Source organism: Balaenoptera physalus (genome assembly GCF_965194825.1).
Source record: "Balaenoptera physalus genome assembly, contig: HAP1_SCAFFOLD_818, whole genome shotgun sequence".
Classification (NCBI taxonomy): domain Eukaryota; kingdom Metazoa; phylum Chordata; class Mammalia; order Artiodactyla; family Balaenopteridae; genus Balaenoptera; species Balaenoptera physalus.
Window position 1 is genome coordinate 322,077 of NW_028125962.1, and position 6,000 is coordinate 328,076.

Genomic DNA, 6,000 nt, shown 5'->3' on the forward strand with positions numbered 1-6,000 from the left:
GACAGGCGTCATGAGGCATGGTGATGACACTGGTCATGGAGCATTGTGATGAAAGAGATCATGGAGCAATATGATAACAGGGGCCATGGAGCATTGTGATGACAGGTGTATTGGAGCATTGTGATGAAAGTAGTCATGGATCATTGTGATGACATGTGTCCTGGAACACTGTGATGACACGGTTCATCGAGTATTGTGATGACAAGGGTCATAGCGAATTGTGATGACAGGTGTCATGGGGCATTGTGATGACTGGGGGCATGAAGCATTGTTATGAAAATTGTCCTGTTACTAACTACCAGTCTCAGACTACTCCTAATCAGGCCCTGGCACTGTCCATAACTTAGGCTCTGGCACTACTCCTAACTCAGACACTGACGCTGTCCCTTAACTAAGGGTCTGACACTCCTCTCAACTCAGACACTGACACTCTCCCTAACAAAGTCCTTGACACTACTCTTAACTAATACCCTGACACTGTCCCTAACAAAGACCCTGACACTATTCCCAACTCAGGCGCTGTCACTCTCCGTAACTAAGACCGTGACTCTACTTCCATCTCAGCCACTGACATTGTCCCTAAGGCCCTGACACTACCTCTAACTCAGGCACTGACACTATCCCTAACTACAGCCCTGACACTTCTCCTAACTCAGGCACTGACACTGTCCCTTACTAATATCTTGACACAACTCCCAACTCAGGCACTGACTTTGTTCCTAACAAAGGCAGTGACACTAATCCCAACAGAGGCACTGAGACTGTCCCGAAATATGCCCTGACAGTACTCCCACCTCAGGCACTGACACTGTCCCTAACTAAGGCCCTGACACTACTCCCAAACTAGGCACTGACATTGTCCCTAACTAAGGCCTTGACATTACTCTCAACTCAGGCACTAACACTGTCCCTAACTAAGGACTTGAGACTACTCTTAACTCAGGCCCTGGCGCAGTCCCTAACGAAGGCCTGCCACTACCCCCAAGTCTGGCACTGAGAGTGTCCCTAACTACGGCCATCACACTACTCCAAACTCAGGCACTGACGCTGTCCCTATGTAAGGCCCTGACACTACTCCCAACGCAGGCACTGACGCTGTCCCTAACTAAGGCTCTGACACTACTCCCAACACAGGCATTGACACTGTCCCTAACTAAGGCCCTCACACTACTACTTACTTAGGCATTGACAAGCTACCTAACTAAGGCCCTGAGACTACTTCTACCTCAGACCCTGACACTGTCCCTAACGAAGGGCCTGATACTACTCCCAACACAGGCACTGACACTCTCCCTAACTAAGGCCTTGACACTACTTTTAACTCATGCCCTGATGCTGTCCCCAAGAAAGACCCTGAGACTATTCCCAACTCAGGAACTGACACTCTCCCTAACTAACACCCTGACACTACTCCCATCTCAGCCACTGACGCTGTCCCTAATGCCCTGACACTACTACCAACTCAGGCACTGACACTGTCCCTAACTAGGCCCTGACATTACTCCCAACTCAGGCACTGACACTGTCCCTAACTAAGGCCCTGACATAACTCCCATCTCCGGCACTGACACTTTCTCTAACTATGGCCCTGAAACTACTCACAACTCAGGCACTGACACTGTCCCTAACTAGGCCCTGACACTACTCCCAACTCAGGCACTGACACTGTCCCTAATTAAGGCCCTGACATAACTCCCAACTCTGGCACTGACACTTTCTCTAACTAAGGCCCTGTAACTACTCACAACACAGGCCCTGACACTGTTCCTAACTACCAGTCTCCGACTACTCCTAACTTAGGCCCTGACACTATTCCTAACACAATCACTGACACTGTCCCTAACTAAGGTCCTGAGACTATTCCTAACTCAGACCCTGACACTGTCCATAACTTAGGCCATGTCACTACTCCCAACTCAGGCACTGTCTTTGTTCCTAACTAAGGGTCTGACACTACTCCAAACTGAGACACTGACACCCATCCAAATTAAGGCCTTGACACTACTCTTAACTCAGGCCCTGACACTGTCCATAATAAAGACCCTGACAAAAATCCCAACTTAGGCACTGACAATGTCCGTAACTAAGGCCCTGACACTATTCCCATCTCAGCCACTGACACTGTCCCTAACTATGGCCCTGACACTACTCCCCATGCAAGCACTGGCGCTGTCCCTAACTAAGGCACTGGCATTACTCCCAACTCGCCCTGGCGCAGTCCCTAACTAAGGCTCTGACACTACTCCCAATTCAGGCAATGACAGTGTCCCTAACTGAGGCAATGATACTACTCCTAACTCAAGCACTAAGGCTCTGGATCATTGTGATGACAAGCGCCATGGAGCATTGTGATGACAAGGGCCATGGAGAATTGTGATGACAGGTCCTGTAGCATTGTGGTGACAAGGGCCATGGAGCATTTTGATTACAGGGGTCATGGGGAATTGTGATGAAAGTGGTCATGGAGCATTGTGATTACAGGGGTCATGGGGAATTGTGATGAAAGTGGTAATGGAGCATTGTGATGAAAAGTGCTATGGAGCATTGGGATGAAAGGGGTCATGGAGCATTGCGATGACAAATGCGTGGGGATTTGTGATGATGAGGACCATGGGGTATTGAGATTATAAGGATCATGCAGCATTGTGATGACAGGGGCCATGGAGCATTTTAATGACAAGGGACATGGAGCATTGTGATGAAAAAGGCCAGGGAACATTGTGATGACAGGAGTTATGGAGCACTGTGATGAAAACGGACCTGGAGCATTGTGATGAAAGGGGTCAAGGCTCATTGTGATGACAGGGGTCCTGGAACATTGTGATGACAGGGGTCCCGGGGCATTGTGATGACAAGGGCCATGGAACATTTTGATGATAGTGGTCATAAGGCATTTTGAATGACAGGGGCCATGAAGCATTGTGATGACAAGAGTCATGGAGTCTTGTGATGACAGCGGGCATGGAGCTTTGTGATTTCACAGCCATGTAGCATTTTAGACAAGGGTCATGGAGCACTGTGATGACAGGGGTCATGGAGCATTGTGACGATAAGGGCATGGAGCATTGTGATGACAATGGCATGTAGCATTGCGATGACAAAGTCATAGAGCATTGTGATGACAGGGGTCATGGAATGTTGTGACGATAAGGGCATCGAGCCGAGTTAGGGACAGTCTAGCGGCCTTGGGACTAAATTCAGTGCCTGAATTAGGCACAGCATAAGGTCTTTAGTTAGCATAAGAGGTAGAACATTAGCTCGGGACAGGGTTAGGGTAAAGGCTTGGAATCGTGTCAGGAAATGACCTAAGGATAGTGTGAAGACCTTTGTTACTGAAACCCTCAGGGACTTATTCAGAAGCAGTGTTAGGGCTTCAGGTAGGGACAGCATCAGGGCCTGACTTAGGGAGAGCGACAGGGCCTGAGTGAGGCCTAATGTCAGGCCCTTAGCTGGGGACACTGTCAGGGAATGACTTAGGAGCAGCATCAGTGCCTTTGTTGGATCAGCTTTAGGTTCTTCGTTAAAGACATGACTGGAACCCTAGTTAGTCACAGCGTCAAGGCCTCAGTTAGGGAAAGCTTCAGGGTCTGAGTTACAGACAGCCTCAGGTCTTCACTTAAAGACAGCGACAGGGCTTTCTTAGCGACAGTCTCAGGACCTTGGTTAGAAATGAGTCAGGATATTAGCTCAGGAGAGTGTCAGGATTTTAGTTATTGCTGGCAGCAGGGCGTATATTAAGGACAGATTCCGGGCCTTTGTTAGATTCAGTGTCATGGCCTTAGTTAGGAGTAGTCAGGGCCTTAGTTAGGGAGAGCATTAGGGTTTCAGTTAGCATAAGATGCAGGAGATTATCTCGGGACAGAGTCAGGTTCCAGGCCAGAGACAGTGAAAGGAAATGACCAAGGGATAACAAGAAGACCTTAGTTATTGAGAGCATCAGGCCCTTAGCAGCAGCGTGAGCGCCTTAATCAGGACCAGTGCCAGGGCTTGATGTATGGACAGCATCAGAGCCTAACTAAGGTACAGCAACAGGGCCTAAGTGAGGCCTATCTTTAGGGCCTGAGTAAGGGACAGTATCAGGGCATGACTTAGGAGCAGCATAAAGGCCTCTGTAGGATCAGCATTAGGGTCTTGGTTAAAGCTATTATCAGGGCCTCCGTTAGGGATAGCCTCAAGGCCTCACTTAGGGACAGCGTCAGGGCTTACTTTGGGAAAGTTTCAGGACCTTGGTAAGACATGGGTCAGGCTATTAGCTCAGGATAATATCAGGTGTTCAGATATTGACGACAGCAGGGCGTTAGTTAGAGGCAGTGTCAGGGCCTAAGTTAGGACTAGCATCAGAGCCTTTGTTAGGTACAGTGTCAGTGACTGAGATAGGTGTAGTGTCAGAGCCTTAGTTAGGGACAGTCTCAGGGCCTGCATTAGGACGAGCCTCCAGGCCTCAGTTAGGGACAGGTTCACGGCCTCGGACCTAAACTCAGGGCCACATTTAGGGACAGAATCAGGGATTTAGCTAGCATAAGGGGATCTACAGCTGAAAGCAACCTGAACACCACAACAAGCAGATGCAGAAGTGAACCATGCACGCTCCTATGAAGGAATATTCCACAGCAGTTGAGTACAATTTGTTTAATGTTAGTAACACTATAAAAATTATGTTTTGAAGAAAACTATATTCAGAAGATGAAAGAATCTCGTTCTAAAGACTCTCTTTAGCTAATCTCGACATTAGCTAAAGAGAAGCTTAGGTTAAGTTCTAGGGTGAGTGTCAGGAAATGACCTACGGATAGTGTCAAGACCTTAGTTACTTAGCACATCAGGACCTAATTTAGGAGCAGTGAGTGTCAGAGCTTCGGGTAGGAACAGCGTCAGAGCCTGACTTAGGGAGTGGGCCAGGGCCTGAGTGAGGCCTAGCCTCAGGGCCTTAGCTAGAGACAGTGTCAGAGCATGACTTAGGAGCAGCATAAGAGCTCTGTAGGATCAGCCTCAGGGGCTATGTTAAAGATATTATCAGGGCCTCTGTTAGGGACAGCCTCAAGGCCTCACTTAGAGACAGCATCAGGGCTTCCTTAGGGACAGTTTCAGGACCTTGGTAAGAGATGGGTCAAGAAATTAGCTCAGGATAGTGTCAGGACTTTAGATATTGACGGCAGCAGGGCCTTAGTTAGGGACAGTGTCAGGCCCTGAATTAGGACGAACATCGAGGCCTTAGGTACGGACAGGGTCACAGCCTCGAGAGGAATTTTAGGCCCTTAGTTAAGGACAGCAGCAGGGCTGTAGTTAGCATAAGAGGCACGACATTTGCTAGGGACAGGGTCAGGTTATGGTCTAGGGATAGTGTCAGGAAAGGACCTAAGCATAGTGTCAAAACCTTAGTTACTGAGAGTATCAGATCCTTATTTAGAACCGGTGTCAGGGCTTCAGGTAGGGACAGCATCAGAGCCTGACTTAGGGAGAGCGACAGGGCCTGAGTGAGGCCTAGCGTCAGGCCCTTAGCTGAGGACACTGTCAGGGCATGACTTAGGAACAGAATCAGCGCCTCTGTTGGATCAGCCTTAGCGTCTTTGTTACAGATATGATCAGGGCCTGACTTAGTCACAGCTTCAAGGCCTCAGTTAGGGAAAGCTTCAGGGCCTGAGTTAGGGACAGCCTCAGTTCTTTTTTTTTTTTTTTTTTTTTTTTCACGGGTTTTTAAAAGTAATTGATTTTTATTTTTTTTTTATTTTTTTTTCATGCACACACTGTATTTTATTTTTACAAGAGATAAGTAGACTGACACCAAGCATTGTACATGGATGACCACAACAAATGCAACAATGATTGCAATTACCAAACATGGAACACACTCATACTATGTCATAATATCGAAATTCAGTCCAGTAATCCTCTACTGTAACAGCTCCTTTACTTTGCAGTGAAAATTGATTTGTATATTCTTTGCCTCTGAGTCCTTGTGGGATTTTTTTTTTAAATGCAGACAGAAAGTCACAAAAATTATAC